The following is a 19,019-nucleotide window of genomic DNA, read 5'->3' as shown; positions in this document are numbered from 1 at the left end:
GTATATAGGCATCATGTCCGAGACAAGTAGACCGACTCCTGCCTAGCATCTACTACTATTATTCCACTCATCGACCGCTATCCAGCATGCATCTAGAGTATTAAGTTAATGAAAACAGAGTAATGCCTTAAGCAAGATGCAATGATGTAGATGGATAGACTCATGCAATATGATGAAAACCCCATCTTGTTATCCTCGATGGAAACAATACAATACGTGCCTTGCTGCCCCTACTGTCACTGGAAAAGGACACCGCAAGATTGAACCCAAAGCTAAGCACTTCTCCCATTGCAAGAAAGATCAATCTAGTAGGCCAAACCAAACTGATAATTCAAAGAGACTTGCAAAGTTAACCAATCATATATAAAAGAATTTAGAGAAGATTCAAATATTATTCATAGATAGACTTGATCATAAACCCATAATTCATCGGTCTCCACAAACACACCGCAAAAAGAAGATTACATCGAATAGTTCTCCACAAGAGAGGCGGAGAACATTGTATTCAGATCAAAAAAGAGAGAATAAGCCATCTAGATAATAACTATGGACCCTGTAGGTCTTAGGTAAACTACTCACACTTCATCGGAGAGGCTATGGTGTTGATGTAGAAGCCCTCCGTGATCGATGCCCCCTCCGGCGGAGCTCTGGAACAGGCCCCAAGATGGGATCTCGTGGATACAGAAAGTTGCGATGGTGGAATTAGGTTTTTGGCTCCATATCTGATCATTTGGGGGTACGTAGGTATATATAGGAGGAAGGAGTACGTCGGTGGAGCAACAGGGGGCCCACGAGGGTGGAAGGCGCGCCTGGGGGGTAGGCGCGCCCCCTACCTCGTGGCCTCCTATCTTGTGTCTTGACGTAGGGTCCATGTCTCCCGGGTCTTGTTTGTTGAGAAAATCACGTTCCCGAAGGTTTCATTCCGTTTGGACTCCGTTTGATATTTCTTTTCTTCGAAACCCTAAAACAGGCAAAAAACAGCAATTCTGGGCTGGGCCTCCGGTTAATAGGTTAGTCCCAAAAATAATATAAAAGTGGATAATAAAGCCCAATAATGTCCAAAACAGTAGATAATATAGCATGGAGCAATCAAAAATTATATATACGTTGGAGACGTATCAAGCATCCCCAAGCTTAATTCCTGCTTGTCCTCGAGTAGGTAAATGATGAAAACAGAATTTGTGATGCGGAGTGCTACTTGGCATAATTTTAATGTAATTTTTCTTAATTGTTGTATGAATATTCAGATCCGAAAGATTCAAGACAAAATTTTAATATTGACATAAAAATAATAATACTTCAAGCATACTAACAAAGCAATTATGTGTTCTCAAAATAACATGGCCAAAGAAAGTTATCCCTACAAAATCATATAGTCTGGCTATGCTCCATCTTCACCACACAAAATATTTAAATCATGCACAACCCCGATGACAATCCAAGCAATTGTTTCATACTTTTGACATTCTCAAAACTTTTTCAATTTTCACGCAATACATGAGTGTGAGCCATGGACATAGCACTCTAGGTGGAATAGAATGGTGTTGTGGAGAAAACAAAAAGGGGAAGATAGTCTCACATCAACTAGGCATATCAACGGGCTATGGAGATGCCCATCAATAGATATCAATGTGAGTGAGTAGGGATTACCATGCAACGAATGCACTAGAGCTATAAGTATATGAAAGCTCAAAAAGAAACTAAGTGGGTGTGCATCCAACTTGCTTGCTCATGAAGACCTAGGGCGATTTGATGAAGCCCATCATTGGAATATACAAGCCAAGTTCTATAATGAAAAATTCCCACCAGTATATGAAAGTGATAACATGAGAGACTCTCTACTATGAATATCATGGTGCTACTTTGAAGCACAAGTGTGGTAAAAGGATAATAACATTGTCCCTTCTCTCTTTTTCTCTCATATTTTTTTTTATTTGGGCCTTTTCTCTTTTTTTATGGCCTCTTTTCTTTCTCTTTTTTTTATTTTTCGTCCGGAGTCTCATCCCGACTTGTGGGGGAATCATAGTCTCCATCATCCTTTCCTCACTGGAACAATGCTCTAATAATGATGATCATCACACTTTTATTTTTCTTACAACTCAAGAATTACAACTCGATACTTAGAACAAAATATGACTCTATATGAATGCCTCTGGCGGTGTACCGGGATGCAATGACTCATGAGTGACATGTATGAAAGAATTAAGAATGGTGGCTTTGACACAAATATGATGTCAACTACATGATCATGCTAAGCAATATGACAATGATGAAGTGTGTCATAATAAACGGAACGGTGGAAAGTTGCATGGCAATATATCTCGGAATGGCTATGGAAATGCCATAATAGGTAGGTATGGTGGCTGTTGTGAGGAGGGTATATGGTGGGTGTATGATACCGGCGAAAGGTTCGCGGTATTAAAGAGGCTAGCAAAGGTGGAAGGGTGAGAGTGCGTATAATCCATGGACTCAACATTAGTCATAAAGAACTCATATACTTATTGCAAAAATCTACAGGTTATCAAAGCAAAGTATTACGCGCATGCTCCTAGGGGGATAGATTGGTAGGAAAAGACCATCTCTCATCCCAGACCGCCACTCATAAGGAAGACAATCAAAAAATAAATCATGCTCCGACTTCATCACATAACGGTTCACCATACATGCATGCTACGGGAATCACAAACTTTAAAACACGTATTCTGTCGGCGTTCTGGGAACGGGGGTCCCCAGAATTGCCTGCCTGCGACCTGCGGCGTGCCTCAAAAGGGGGCCCAGCGCGGCCCATCTTCACCAACACAAACCCAAGACCCTCGCGAGGGGCCAAGCCTCGCGGGGCGGACGACGCGGAGCTTCCTCGGGCACGGCCTCGTCAGGCTGGCTCACGAGGAGGCGGAGAGATCAAGGCGGGGAACCTCACGAGGTGCCCGTGATGCAAGCCATGACGACCAAGGGCGCCAGGCGGGTGCCAGCCCGCGCATTGTCCTCCCTTCCTCTTTGGTGCAAAGGGGGGCAAGCGCAGCCGTGGAGTACCGAGGCGTCAGGCAAAGGTTGCCATTTCGGTGCAACGAGACCAAGACCAGGAGGACTACGAGACGGAGGTCACCGTGGAGCCCAAGGCGGCGTCATCACCAGAGCTTTGCGCAGGCGAAGACTACTTTTGTCAGGATAGCTGATACTAGTTGTCCCCCTTCAAATTAGCCCGCCATTGTTGGCTCCCTTCCCGCTCGACATTTGGGAAGAGGACCAGGGCCTCTATAAATAGGACCAGCCACCCACAGAGCAAGGGGGTTTGGAGGAGAGAAAAAGAAAGGATCAGAGAGAGAGAAGTGTGACTGAACTCCTCCCCGCAGTTCATCGCCCCAGCCAAGAACAGACCCTCGCGAGGCTGTTCTTCCTTCTATTGTTCGTCATCATCAGCCCAAGAGGCAATCCACCATACCACACACTGGAGTAGGGTATTACACCACAACGATGGCCCGAACCAGTATAAACCCTATGTCTCTTGTGTTGTTCTTTCCACAGTTCAGATCTTAGCGAGGCGGAGCGGTGCAGGTAGGTAGGAGGCGAAATCTCCACACGCACCCCAGTGTTCGAACCTGAAGGGTCTGTCGGAACCTGAAATCCGACATTTGGCGCGCCATGTAGGGGTGCACCGGAGTTCTCTCTTCCACCACTGCCACGGCCCGCCTCGCGATGGGTAGCGCATCGCCCGCTCCGGCTGCCGGCACCAGCGCGGGGGCCAGGGGGCTCCGAGCCCTGGCCCCAGCCCTGCAACGGGCACGGTGGCCGGACAAGCTCAAGCCAACGACGCCGCCGCGCTACGGCGGCATGACAGATCCGCTGGCCTTCTTGCTGGCGAGCGAGGAGGCCCTCTTCAAAGCTGGAGGTGACGATGGGGTCGTGGCCAACTGGCTCCCCATGGCCCTCACTGGCGCCCCGCGCACATGGCCGCTCCACCCGCCGGCAGCCTCCGTGGCTTCTCGGGAAGAGCCCCGCAACCTCTTCCCCGCCCATCGCGTTGCGCCAACACCCCCGGTCGTCGCGGCTCTCTTGGGCGGATCGCAGGCGCCTCCTACAAGTCACCACGTCAAGCCGTTCATCCGCTGGGTCAGCGCCGCTTCCACGCGGCAGGGGGCTCCCCTGGACCGGGCGGCGCCCGAGACCGGCCTGACCTTCAGCTCGGAGGACCACCCCTCCAACTCGGCCTGCTCGGGTGCGCTCCCCATGCTGTGCACCCCCACCATCTGCCAGGTGGCCGTTACCAGAACCCTCATTGATGGCGGCGCGGGCCTCAGCATGCTCTCGGTCGAGGCCTTCAACCTCCTCTGCATACCCCTGGAACAGCTGCAACCCAGCCGGCCCTTCTCAGGCGTTGGGGGCGAGTCGTCCAGCTCCTTGGGACAGATCCGGCTCCCAGTAACCTTCGGCACCTACGACAACTTCCGCACGGAGCTGGTCGACTTCGACATCGCCCCCATCGGCCTCCCCTACAACGCCATCCTCGGCTACCCAGCACTGGCCCAGTTCATGGCCGCGACGCACCCGGCGTACAACCTCATGAAGATGCCCGGGAGCAGCGGTGTCCTCACTGTGCACGGGGACACCGGGGACACGCTGCGGGTGCTCAAGCTCGCCTTCAAGACGGCGGCGCCGGCACAGCCCGCCGACTTGGAGACCCCCGAGCCCAAGGGGGCTGCACCTGCCAAGAAGAAACAGTTGTTCACCCAAGACAAGGTAGAAACCAAGCAGATACCCGTCGATGAGGACGGGTCCACCAACGCCACTTTCACCATAGGCGCCCACCTCAAACCCGAGCAGGAGGAGGCCCTGGTCAGGTTCCTGTGCGCAAACAAGAAGGTATTCGCTTGGGAGCCTGACCAGTTGGCAGGGATCCCTAGGAGTGTAATCGAGCATCACCTCAACGTGTGCCCCAACGTGCGCCCTGTGAAGCAGAAGGCCAGGCGGCAGTCCACAGAAAAGCAGGCCTTCATCATCCAAGAGACCTGCAAATTAGAAGCCACTGGGGTCATTCGCGAGGTCCGATACCCGGATTGGTTAGCCAACCCTGTCGTTGTGCCGAAGAAGGGAGGGAAGGAGCGCATGTGTGTTGACTTCACCAACCTCAACAAAGCATGCCCGCAAGATCCGTTCCCGCTCCCCCGCATCAACCAGATCGTCGATTCCACTGCGGAATGCGAACTGTTATGCTTCTTGGATGCCTTTTCTGGGTATCACCAGATCAAGATGGCGGTAGAAGACGTCGAGAAGATAGCCTTCCTAACCCCGTGTGGGGTGTACTGCTACACATGCATGCCATTCGGGCTGCGTAACGCAGGGGCGACCTTTCAGCGGCTGATGCACATCACCTTGGGCCCGCAGCTCGGGAAGAATGTTGAAGCTTACGTCGATGACATTGTGGTAAAGTCTCGGGAGGCCAGGACCTTGATACAAGACCTGGAGGAAACCTTCGCGAGCCTCAACGCAGTGAACCTACGGCTCAACCCAGAGAAGTGTGTGTTCGGAGTCCCCTCGGGAAAGCTCTTGGGTTTCCTCGTGTCCCACCGAGGCATCGAGGCTAACCCGGAGAAGGTCAAGGCGGTGGAAGACATGAGCCCGCCAAAGACCCTGAGAGAAATGCAGAAGCTCACGGGGAGCGTGACCGCGCTAGGATGACAATGGGGACCCATCAGGTCCATAGCCTCACGTACGCAAGTGCCTCCTTATTATTTATATATATATAACTATAATTTATTTTGCTTCCTCCTGGTTTCCTAGCATCACGGTCCCACACCATTGTCAACCTATGTAGTACTCCCTCCTTTCCGGTTTATAGGGCTTATCTCAAAATTTTAGTTTTTCCATTTTATAAGGCTCAATTTGGTTGTTCCCCATCACATGTTCAGACTTCAAGGTGTATTAAATCATTGCATGCAAGTATTAAGAGAAAACTGACCAATGCATGCACTTTATGCATGCATGCATTGCAATTAATGCATTCGTAAACATAATTTTTTGAGGAAAACAAAAGCATTAATTGGTGCAAACTACAAAAAATATTCCACCACTCATCATCTACCTTGGTTGGTGAGATTTTTGAATTGAGCCTTATAAACCGGAAAGGAGGGAGTAGTCAATAAATGAGAGAATTGCACAAGAAGCGGCCGACAGCTCGGACCAAGCAGCTCGAGCAGTATTTGTGTTTTTGAGGTGTGAGCACTGCAGAGTTTTTCGATGTTTAGCCCAGATATTAATTTTTCTCCTTTGAACAACAACGAAAACACCGCTGCAGGTATTAACTGGGCGGGTTGTGGCCCGTCTAGCCCAGGCCAGATATCCAGCCCAGATATTAATTTTTTTCAAGCTGAAAATGGCTAGCCCATCTATACTTTTTTTAGGAATACCTAGGCAAGGTCCAGTTGTTATTCTCCGCCCTGCTGGGCTGCAAATCTTTCCTAGGAGGGATGCATTAGGCTTAACAAGAAAATGGGCTTTAAGAAATAATAAATGAGATGTAATTATAAAAACTGGGCAGTAACTATAAAAAAATGCACCAAACACGTCATTACTTTATAAAATATTATTTTTGGATATTGAAAATTTTAATTTCATTAATTGTTGCGAGTGCAATGTTTCGTTGGATTTTTACGTAATATAAATTTATATTGAAATTGTATTTAATCTGACTAGAAATTTCGGGATAAAAATATTTCGGATCCCATCAAAATGTGGGAAATTTTATTGAATTCTGTTTTGAATGGTTGGTTGAAATGGGCTGTACTTTTAACAAACTGTAAATGGGTTGTAGTAAATTCCATTAGAATTCAAAAATGGGCTACACATTCTTACAAATCTCAAATGGGCTATAAGTTCTTTGCCACACACTTCTAGCCTTACTAAGTTGACGCGTCCCCTAAAAAAATAGAGTTGACGCATATGCAAGGCTTTGTCAACTTATAGTCAACCCACGGTTCTAGTAGTAGTGGCCGTTGGATGTCAATCCAACGGATGCCGTGCTTCTTCTTCAATCTCGGATATTCTAGCTTCACCCGCCCAAAAAATGATTCCTCCCCCTGACATCTGGGGCGCACCGCTCCGGAAGCTGACCTGTGGGCCTACTAAGTTGACGTACCAAGGGCTTTGTCAACTTAGTCAATATAAACGATTCTAGCTGCAGTGACCGTACGATGTCCATCCAACGGCCGTCGTGCTTCTTCAACCTCTGGTCTTCTTGTGCTCCAGCCGCCCAAAGCAGCGCCGGTTGTGCCGCCTGCTCCTGCCTCCCGTGGCCGGCTGTGCTGCCGCGGAGGCCTCACCGCCCCCTACTACTCCCACTGCTAGCCAGGCCATCCCTCCACTCACCCACACCCCCTGTTATTCTACGGCGACGGCAGCGCAGCCAAACCAGTGAACTCTCGTACTCCTCTCCCCGTGTGCATCCACTACCGCGTCTTCCCCGGCTCTGCATCGTCCCCTTCCTAGGCCTCACCGTCGTCCACCGCCCTGGTGCTCTCGGCGCGGCGTGGTCAACATGGTCAAGGAATGACTTCCATTGGACATGGACTATACGTGGAGAGGCTGACAGTTGGGTCCACGGCAGCCGCAAGGAAGTGCCTCCTTATTACGTGTAAAATAATTATTCCTCCACCTGACAGCGGGGACCCACCGGACGGTCCACCGTATTTCGCGAAAAAAATGATTCGCCCCCTGACTGCTGGGACCCACGAGCTACATCTTCACACGCAAGGAAGTGCGTCCGGGAAAAAACGATTCGCCCCCTGACTGCTGGGACCCACCAGCTACATCTTCGCACGCAAGGAAGTGCGTTCGAAAAAAAACAATTCGCCCCCCGACTGCTGGGACCCACCAGCTACACCTTCGTACACAAGGAAGTGCGTCCGGACAAAAAAACGATTCGCCCCCTGACTGCTGGGACCCAGCAGCTACACCTTCGCACGCAAGGAAGTGCGTCCGAGCAAAAAAAACGATTCGCCCCCCTGACTGCTGAGACCCACCAGCTACATCTTCGCAGGCAAGGAAGTGCCTGACAGTCGGGACCCACCTGGTCGAAGCATACGTAGTGTTGTCATTCTAGTCGCGAACATGTACGTACATACAGGTCGATGTAGAGGCGCGCACGTGTCATAGTAGAGGCGCGCACGTGTCGTAGTAGAGGCGCGCACGTAGCATGTACACGTATGTACAGCGGCCAGGGTGCAAGAAATTAAATACGGCCACGTATGTGTACATACGGGCGGGGTCTCGAACGCCTACTTGTGCATACGTACGGCCAGGGCTCGTGTACATGGCTGGGTCGGAATGGAGAAACAGCGTCGTCCTCGTGTTCATGGGGAGGCAACGGAATGCGTCGTGTTCATGGGAAGGCAACAGAATGCATCGTGTTCATGGGGAGGCAATAGAATGCGTTGTCTTCATCGGGAGGCAATGGAACGCGTGGGAGCCAACCGGCTGGGTCGGAACGGAATGCGTGGTCGTGTTCATCGGGAGGGCTTGGACGGATCAGGCGATGGAAACGAGGCCTGGCGTACCGCAGAACGGAGGAAACGGACCTCCGACGGTCGAAACGGGGGTCCTGTTGATCGGGAGGGGTGTGGCGTACCGCAAAATGGAGGAAACGGACCTCCTACGGTCAAAACAGGGGTCCTGTTGATCGGGAGGGGTGTGGCGTACCGCAAAACGGACGAAACGGACCTCCTACGGTCGAAACGGGGGTCCTTTTCATCGGGAGGGGGTGGCGTACTGCAAAACGGGACTCCACGAGATACTGTTCATCTCCATCGTTGACCTCCTCCAGCCTCCACGGGCTCCTGTTCATCCAGCCTCCACCGCGCGCTACTCCACCGGCTACTATTCAACCACCCCTCCACGGGCACCCCTCCACCATCTACTGTTCATCCAGCCCTCCACACCACGGGGTCCTGTTCAACCACCCCTCCACGGGCACCCCTCCACCATCTACTGTTCATCCAGCCCTCCACCACACCACGGGGTCATGTTCATCCAGAGGCAACGCCACCGCTCACTGTTCATCCAACCCCCCCCAACGCTCACTGTTCATCCAATCGATCGGCTTCAGTTAGCAGTAGTAGCGAAGGAATCGCTCGATTGGGTTCAGTTAACAGCCATCGATCGATCGCTCGGGTTCAGTAACGCGTAGCCTCCAGTGCAATCGCTCGGGTTCAGTAACGCGTAGCCTCCAGTGCAATCGCTCGGGTTCAGTAACGCGTAGCCTCCAGTGCAATCGCTCGGGTTCAGTTAGAGCCCAACGCCTCGCTTAGGTTCAGTTAGAGCCAACGCCTCGCACACACACGCATATGTGTACGAGAGAAACGCGCATCGCTCGGCCCCCGACCTCCCACCGTAACTGGGAACTCCCCGAAATTTTCCTCGCCCTCGCTTCTACCACGGTTTTTTCCGTCATGGACGGCCAAAAGAATGTCATGCAGCTGCGTCTCCAGCCCGCCCAGGATGAAAAGCTGATTTTCTGTCATGATTTTTTGTCATAGAAGAAGGAGCCCACCACATCTATGATGGTACCGGGTTTTTTCACAATTATCGTCATAGAAGTGTCATATGTATGACAAAAAAAATTCGGTCGGCCCAAAATGTCACGGATGTGTCTTTTTTGCAGTGCTTCATCTTTTGCAAGGATTTTTTTTATTATTTCCAAATAGACGTTCCGTGAAGTTTTAGGTCATTTCGAGAACTTTTGATTCTGCACATAAATAACACCATGGCAATTCTGCTGAAAACAGCGTCAGTCCGGGTTAGTTCCATTCAAATCATGCAAGTTAGAGTCCAAAACAAGGGCAAAAGTGTTTGGAAAAGTAGATACGACGGAGATGTATCAACTCCCCCAAGCTTAAACCTTTGCTTGTCCTCAAGCAATTCAGTTGATAAGCTGAAAGTGATAAAGAAAAACTTTTACAAACTCTGTTTGCTCTTGTTGTTGTAAATATGTAAAGCCAGCATTCAAGTTTTCAGCAAAGATTATAAACTAACCATATTCACAATAACGCTTAGGTCTCATGTTTACTCATATCAATGGCGTAATCAACTAGCGAGCAATAATAATAAATCTCATATGACAACACTTTCTCAAAACAATCATAATATGATATAATAAGATGGTATCTCGCTAGCCCTTTCTGAGACCGCAAAACATAAATGCAGAGCACCTTTAAAGATCAAGGACTGACTAGACATTGTAATTCATGGTAAAAGAGATCCAGTCAAGTCATACTCAATGTAAACTAACAGTAATGAATGCAAATGACAGCGGTGCTCTCTAACTGGTGCTTTTTAATAAGAGGATGATGACTCAACATGAAAGTAAATAGATAGGCCCTTTGCAGAGGGAAGCAGGAATTTGTAGAGGTGCCAGAGCTCGGTTTTGAAATAGATGTGAATAATATTTTGAGCGGTATACTTTCATTGTCAACATAACAACCAAGAGATGGTGATATCTTCCATGCTACACACATTATAGGCGGTTCCCAAACAGAATGGTATAGTTTATACTCCCCTCCACCAACAAGCATCAATCTATGGCTTGCTCGAAACAACGAGTGCCTCCAACTAACAAGAGTCCCAGTGGATGCACAAGCAGTATTCCCGCTTAGTACAGGTGAAGGCTAGCAAAAGACTGGGAAGCTACCAGCTAGAGAGCGACAACAGTCATGAACATGCATTAAAATTAATCAACACTGAATGCAAGCATGAGTAGGATATAATCCACCATGAACATAAATATCGTGAAGTCTTTGTTGATTTTGTTTCAACTACATGCGTGAACATGTGCCAAGTCAAGTCACTTAAATCATTCAGAGGAGGATACCACCCTATCATACCACATCACAACCATTTTAATAGCATGTTGGTACGCAAGGTAAACCATTATAACCTCCTAGGTAATCAAGCATGGCACAAGAAACTATGATCTCTAGTTGTCATTGCAAACATGTTTATTCATAATAGGCTGAATCAGGAATGATGAACTAATCATATTTACAAAAACAAGAGAGGTCGAGTTCATACCAGCTTTTCTCATCTCAATCAGTCCATCATATATCGTCATAATTGCAATTCACTTACATGACCGAACGATGTGGATAATAATAATAGTGCACGTGCATTGGACTAAGCTGGAATCTGCAAGCATTCAATAAACAGGAGAAGACAAGGCAATATGGGCTCTTTTGTCAGATCAACAATAATGCATATAAGAGCCACTTTAACAATTTAATTATGGTCTTCTCCTATCGACCCCCCGAAGAAAAGAAAAGAAATAAAACTATTTACACGGGAGATCTTCCAACAAGCAAAAGAAGAACAGGAAATCTTTTTGGGTTTTCTTTTTTTAATTACTACTACAAGCATGGAAAGTAAACTAATTAAAAGCTACAACTAATTTTTTGGTTTTCTTAAAGTTTTATTAAGCACACAAGAAGAAAGCATAAAAATGGAAATAAACTAGCATGGATGATACAATGAAAAAGTATGAGCACCGACATCTAGCAATGAGTGTGTGAACATGAATGTAATGTCGGTGAGAAATACGTACTCCCCCAAGCTTAGGCTTTTGGCCTAAGTTGGTCTATGGCCACGGTTGGCCTGGCGGATATCCATAGTAATAGTTGGGGTCGTACTGCGAAGAAGAAGACTCTGATTGCCACTAGTTGGCAATCATCTCCGGATCCCACTGGTAATTAGACTGTCGTGGAGGATCAACTTGTGGTTCCGACTCTGGCTCTGTGGCTGATGTACGGTTCCGGTAGGCGTGAATAGCCTCTAACAGAACAAGGTACTGGCCTGCAGATAAATCAAACAAGGAAGGAGCAGGCAGGGTAATAGTCTCAGGATGATGTTTATGAAAGAACAATTTGTATTGAAGCTCCCCTTCCCTATTCTTAACAATAAAGTCATGTGCCACCATACTCTTATAATCTAAATAAACAAGAGGCAGCAATTTTTCTTCCTTCTCATAATGCCTAATAGGTATGTTAAAATGTGCAGCTAGGCGTGAAGCATAGATGCCTCCAAAGACGGGGCCCTTTGTACGGTTCGGACTTAACCGTTTAGCAATAATACCGCCCATACTAACAGAGTTATCACAGAATAAACTGTGGAACAAAATAATAATATCAGGAACACTAAGGTTTCCACAGTTTCCGCGACCAATTAAGCAAAGACTAGCAAATATTGCAAAGTAGCGTGAAACAGGAAAACGTATGCTAGTGATTCGTGCATCGGAAACCTTCCTCGTTTCCCCTACAGTGATGGTATCAATAAACCCATCCACATTGCTGCGATGTGGTTACTCTATCGTGCCCTCTAAAGGGATCGAACAAACCCGACAAAAATCATAAAGTGACATCTCCTTATGCTCATCATATAAATAAAAATCCACCGTAGGTGGTGAGCTCCTAGCATGGAAATGAAAGTTTTGCACAAAGATATTGGTGAGTAAGAGATACTGGTCGCGTTGGTCGTGGAGGAAGGCGGTGAGGCCTGCATTCTCAGCCAATTCATAAAAATCATCATAAATCCCAGCTGCTCTCAAGAAATCATCGGAAGGCCATTCACACGGCCGAACCTCCGTAGTGCGAGGCAGATTATATTTGGGCCTCTCTGCTTTTTCATTTTGATTTTCCTTTGAGATTCGGCTCGATGAGCCCCTCAAAAATCTCTTCATTATTTTCTGAAAAATTCTGAAATTTTTAGTAACTTGAAATAAAAGTGAGCCAAGCTCAACAAAATTGATAGCAACAACTCCTACAAGTGCCTAGAGCCTATATCATGCATTAGAACTACTTGGGACCATATAAATTTGAAATGCAAGCTCAAGAACAGGGTCACCTAGGCAGCACAAATTTGCAATGAATAAAGCACTAGAACAAAAACTAATTGGACCAATGGAGGAGTCACATACCAAGGAACAATCCCCCCAAGCAGTTTTGTGAGAGGTGCTTTGAGCAAGGAGATCGAAAATCACAGCAAAATGAGCTAGAACTCGTGCTTGAGCTGGATATTGGTGTTTGTGGGAGGAAGAAGGAGTGTGTAGGTGCAGGAATAAGTGGAGGGGAGCCACTGTGGGCCCACGAGGCAGGGGACACGCCCAGGGGGTAGGGCGCGCCCTCCACCCTCGTGGCCAGGTGGATGCCCCTCCTGTTGTGTTCTTAGTGCCAGATATTCTCAAATATTCCAGAAAAATCATATTTAAATTTCAGGGCATTTGGAGAACTTTTATTTTCGGGGTATTTTTATGTTGCATGGATAATTCAGATAACATACAGAAAATACTATTTTTGCTATATTTAATATAAATAATAGAAAGTAAAAAGAGGGTACAGAAGGTTGTGCCTTCTAGTTTCATCCATCTCATGCTCATCAAAAGGAATCCACTAACAAGGTTGATCAAGTCTTGTTAACGAACTCATTCCGAATAACATGGAACCGGAGAAATTTCGAACAACACTATGTTACCTCAACGGGGATATGCACGTCCCCAATAATAGGAATATCATATTTCTTTTTGACAGTAGGAAGAGGAAATTCAAAACCTCCAAAAATAATCGATGGAAATTTTCTAATAGAATTGATACTATGAACTTGAGGTTGTTTCCTCGGAAAGTGTACCGTATGCTCATTACCATTAACATGAAAAGTGACATTGCCTTTAGTGCAATCAATAATAGCTCCTGCAGTATTCAAAAAGGGTCTTCCAAGAATAATAGACATACTATCGTCCTCGGGAATATCAAGAATAACAAAGTCCGTTAAAATAGTAACGTTTGCAACTACAACAGGCACATCCTCACAAATACTGACAGGTATAGCAGTTGATTTATCAGCCATTTGCAAAGATATTTCGGCATGTGTCAACTTATTCAAATCAAGTCTACGATATAAAGATAGAGGCATAACACTAACACCGGCTCCAAGATCACATAAAGCAGTTTTAACATAGTTTCTTTTAATGGAGCATGGTATAGTGGGTACTCCTGGATCTCCAAGTTTCTTGGGTATTCCACCCTTAAAATTGTAATTAGCAAGCATGGTGGAAATTTCAGCTTCCGATATCTTTCTTTTATTAGTAACAATTTCTTTCATATACTTAGCATAAGGATTCATTTTGAGCATATCAGTTAATCGCATACACAAAAAGATAGGTCTAATCATTTCAGCAAAGCGCTCAAAATCCTCATCATCCTTTTTCTTGGATGGTTTGGGAGGAAAAGGCATGGGTTTCTGAACCCATGGTTCTCTTTCTTTACCATGTTTCCTAGCAACAAAGACTTTCTTATCATAACGTTGATTCTTTGATTGTGGGTTATCAAGATCAACAGCAGGTTCAATTTCTATATCATTATCATTGCAAGGTTGAGCATCATCATGAACATTATCACTAGTTTCAGGTTCATTACCAGATTGTGTTTCAGCATCAGAAATTGAAATATCATTTGGATTCTCAGGTATATCAATAACAGGTTCACTAGAAGCATGCAAAGTCTTATCATTTTTCTTTTTCTTCCTTTTAGAAGGACTAGGTGCATCTATATTATTTCTCTGGGAATCTTGCTCAATTCTCTTAGGGTGGCCTTCAGGATACAGAGGTTCCTGAGTCATTCTAACAGTTCTAGTAGCCACTCTAATAGCAAAATCATTATTCTTACTATTCAATTCATTGAGCAAATCATTTTGAGCCTTAAGTACTTGTTTTACTTGAGTGGTAACCATAGAAGCATGTTTAGTAATAAGTTTAAGTTCACCTTTGACATTAGCCATATAATCACCCAAGTGTTCAAGCATATTTTAATTGTATTTCAATTTTCTACCAAAATAAGCATTAAAGTCTTCTTGCTTAACCATAAATTTATCAAACTCATCTAATCATGGGCTAGCAAACTTAGTAAATGGGATTTCAGCTTTATCATATCTATAGAGAGAATTTACCTTTACTACCTGTGTCGGGTTATCAAGACCATGTATTTCTTCAATAGGTAATGGATTAAGATCATATGTTTCTTCAACAGGTGGTAAATTAAGACCGTGTATTTCTTCAATAGGAGGTAAATTCTTAACATCTTCAACTTTAATACGTTTTTCTTTCATAGATTTCTTTGCCTCTTGCATATCTTCAGGACTGACAAATAGAACACCTCTTTTCTTCGGAGTTGATTTAGGAATAGGCTCAGGAAGTGTCCAATTATTTTCATTTGTCAACATATTATTCAATAGAATTTCAGATCCATCCGGTGTTCTTTCCCTGAAAGGTAATCTATGGAAGCATCGGTTAGTCCATTATAAGAGATATCAAGTATTTCATTTTTCTTGAGAGGATGATCAGGCAAAGCATTAAGTAACTTGAGAAGCCTCCCCCAAGCTTGTGGGAGACTCTCTTCTTCAATTTGCACAAAATTATATATATCCCTTAAGGCAGCTTGTTTGTTATGAGCAGGGAAATATTTGGTAGAGAAGTAATAAATCATATCCTGGGGACTACGCACACAACCAGGATCAAGAGAATTAAACCATAGCTTAGCATCACCCTTTAATGAGAACGGAAATATTTTAAGGATATAAAAGTAGTGAGTTCTCTCATCATTAGTGAACAGGGTGGCTATATCATTTAATTTAGTAAGATGTGCCACAACACTTTTAGATTCATAGCCATGAAAAGGATCAGATTCAACCAAAGTAATTATATCAGGATCAACAGAGAATTCATAATCCTTATCAGTAACACAGATAGGTGAAGTAGCAAAAGCAGGGTCAGGTTTCATTCTAGCATTAAGAGATTGCTGCTTCCATTTAGCTAATAACCTCTTGAGCTCGTATCTATCTTTGCAGGCTAAAATAGCTAGAGCAACTTCTTTTTCAAAAACATAACCCTCAGGAATAAGAGGCGATTCATATTTATTAGGGGAAGAGTCTTCATCGTCACTTTCATCAATATTATCAGTTTCAATAATTTCATTCTCTCTAACCCTAGCAAGTTGTTCATCAAGAAATTCACCAAGTGGCACAGTAGTATCAAGCATAGAAGTAGTTTCATCATAAGTATCATGCATAGCAGAAGTGGTATCATCAATAACATGCGACATATCAGAACGAATAGCAGAAGCAGGTTTAGGTGTCGCAAGCTTACTCAAAACAGAAGGTGAATCAAGTGCAGTGCTAGATGGCAGTTCCTTACCTCCCCTCGTAGTTGAGGGATAAATCTTGGTTTTTGGATCTCTCAAGTTCTTCATAATGATAAGAAGATATAAATCCCAAGTGACTCAAAGAATAGAGCTATGCTCCCCGGCAACGGCGCCAGAAAATAGTCTTGATAACCCACAAGTATAGGGGATCGCAACAATTTTCGAGGGTAGAGTATTCAACCCAGATTTATTGATTCGACACAAGGGGAGCCAAAGAATATTCTGAAGTATTAGCAGCTGAGTTTTCAATTCAACCACACCTGGAAACTTAATATCTGCAGCAAAGTATTTAGTAGCAAAGTAATATGATAGTAGTGGTAACGCTAGCAAAAGGTAATGATAGCAAAAGTAATGTTTTTGGTATTTTGTAGTGATGATAGCAATAGCAACGGAAAATTAAATAAGCAAAGAACAATATATGGAAAGCTCGTAGGCAATGGATCAGTGATGGAGAATTATGCCGGATGTGGTTCATCATATAACATTCATAACCTAGCGTGACAGAGAACTAGCTCTAATTCATCAATGTAATGTAGGCATGTATTCCGAATATAGTCATTCGTGCTTATGGAAAAGAACTTGCATGACATCTTTTCTCCTACCCTCCCGTGGCAGCAGGGTCCTAATGGAAACTAAGGGATATTAAGGCCTCCTTTTAATAGAGTACCGGAACAAAGCATTAGCACATAGTGAATACATGAACTCCTCAAACTACGGTCATCACTGGGAGTGGTCCCGATTATTGTCACTTCGGGGTTGCCGGTTCATAACACATAGTAGGTGACTATAGACTTGCAAGATAGGATCAAGAACTCTCATATATTGATGAAAACATAATAGGTTTAGAGCTGAAATCATGGCACTCGGGCCCTAGTGACAAGCATTAAGCATAGCAAAGTCAAAGCAACATCAATCTCAGAACATAGTGGATACTAGGGATCAAACCCTAACAAAACTAACTCGATTACATGATAGATCTCATCCAACCCATCACCGTCCAGCAAGCCTATGATGGAATTACTCACGCACGGCGGTGAGCATCATGAAATTGGTGATGGAGGATGGTTGATGATGACGATGGCGACGGATTCCCCTCTCCAGAGCCCCGAACGGACTCCAGATCAGCCCTCCCGAGAGGTTTTAGGGCTTGGCGGCGGCTTTGTATCATAAAATGTGATGAATCCTTCTCTCTGATTTTTTTTCTCCCCGAAAGCAAATATATAGAGTTGGAGTTGAGGTCGGAGGAGCTCCAGGGGGGCCACGAGGTAGGGGGCGCCCCCCACCCTCGTGGCTAGGGTGTGGGCCCCCTGGTCTTCATCTTTTGCAAGGATTTTTTATTATTTCCAAATGGACGTTCCGTGAAGTTTCAGGTCATTCCGAGAACTTTTGTTTCTGCACATAAATAACACCATGGCAATTCTGCTAAAAACAACATCAGTGTGGGTTAGTTCCATTCAAATCATGCAAGTTAGAGTCCAAAACAAGGGAAAAGTGTTTGGAAAAGTAGATATGATGGAGACGTATTAGCCTCCGCCGCTCGCAGGTCCTGCCGGCTACAGATTACGGTAGCCGTGTTGCTTAATGACGCGTGCTTGGTCAGGGGAGCGTGGCTACAGTCCTGCCGCCTGGTGGGAAATCACTATAGCCACTCTGTGTCTTATCTGGATAATGGGGCGTGGGACCCCTAGGAAGGAACGGGCCGGCTGCTGGGAGCCAGCCTCCCTCAGGTCTGACTGGTGATGCCCCCGACGTCTTCCGGGCTCTCGCTGACAGGAAGGGCCCACTGACTTCGGGCCGTATCGACAGGCGGTCGTGGGAACAGGGCTTCTCCAGCCAGGAGTGATGTCAAGGGAGGAGCGGCAACAGTGCCGCGCCGGGTGGAGATCTCCACCTGTACGGGGCACTGTGGCCATGCCCGGCCCTGGATTCGGGGGGATGGGCTACACTACAGCCACACCCTGTCTTGTCTTCTTAATGGAGGCGCAGACTTGGAGGGCACCACGGGCCAACTGCCAGGAGCCGGCCTCTTTGGAGGCCGCTTGCCAAGAGTCGGCCCGTCTCCGGGAGTCGGGCGTTCGGCCAGCCGGCCGCCAGAAGGCGGAGCTCAATCTTGACGTTCCAAGGGGCGCAGCCGGCCCCGATGTCTTGAAAAGTTCTGGGCCTCGGGTTAGGCTACCCGTGGCCCATTACTCCGACAGTTATATTCATGCCCCAATCATGAGCTCTCAAAAGAAATGATTATTCAAAAATTTTATGCTCGGCTTTCTCTCAGTAATCGCTCCATGCTCGATACTTCTTGTATTGGATCTTTTATGATGAAGACTATTGAATTCAAATGGGATTTATTCAAAAGAATTAAACGCAACTATGAAGATTGGGACCTCGATGAAGGTAAGGAGTCACGTATAACACCTAAGTTTGATTGTGTTAAATATTTTATGGATACCGATGCTTTCCGTGAATTTAGCACTAAATATGGACTTGACTCTGAGATAGTAGCTTCTTTCTGTGAATCCTTCGCTACTCATGTTGATCTCCCTAAGGAGAAGTGGTTTAAATATAATCCTCCCATTGAAGTAAAAGTAGTTGCACCTATTAAAGTTGAAGAAAAGACCATCACTTATAATGATCATGTTGTTCCTACTGCTTATATTGAGAAACCACATTTCCCTGTTAGAATAAAGGATCATGCTAAAGTTTCAACTGTGGTTAACAAAAGTAATATTAAGACAACTAAACCTCCTGAGCAAATTAAAGTTTAACCTAGTGTTGCTATGGTTAAAGATCTCTTAG

Source organism: Triticum urartu, chromosome 1A, assembly GCF_056163025.1.
Source record: "Triticum urartu cultivar PI428250 chromosome 1A, HENAU_Tu73, whole genome shotgun sequence".
Classification (NCBI taxonomy): Eukaryota; Viridiplantae; Streptophyta; class Magnoliopsida; order Poales; family Poaceae; genus Triticum; species Triticum urartu.
This window is presented reverse-complemented; position numbering follows the sequence as displayed.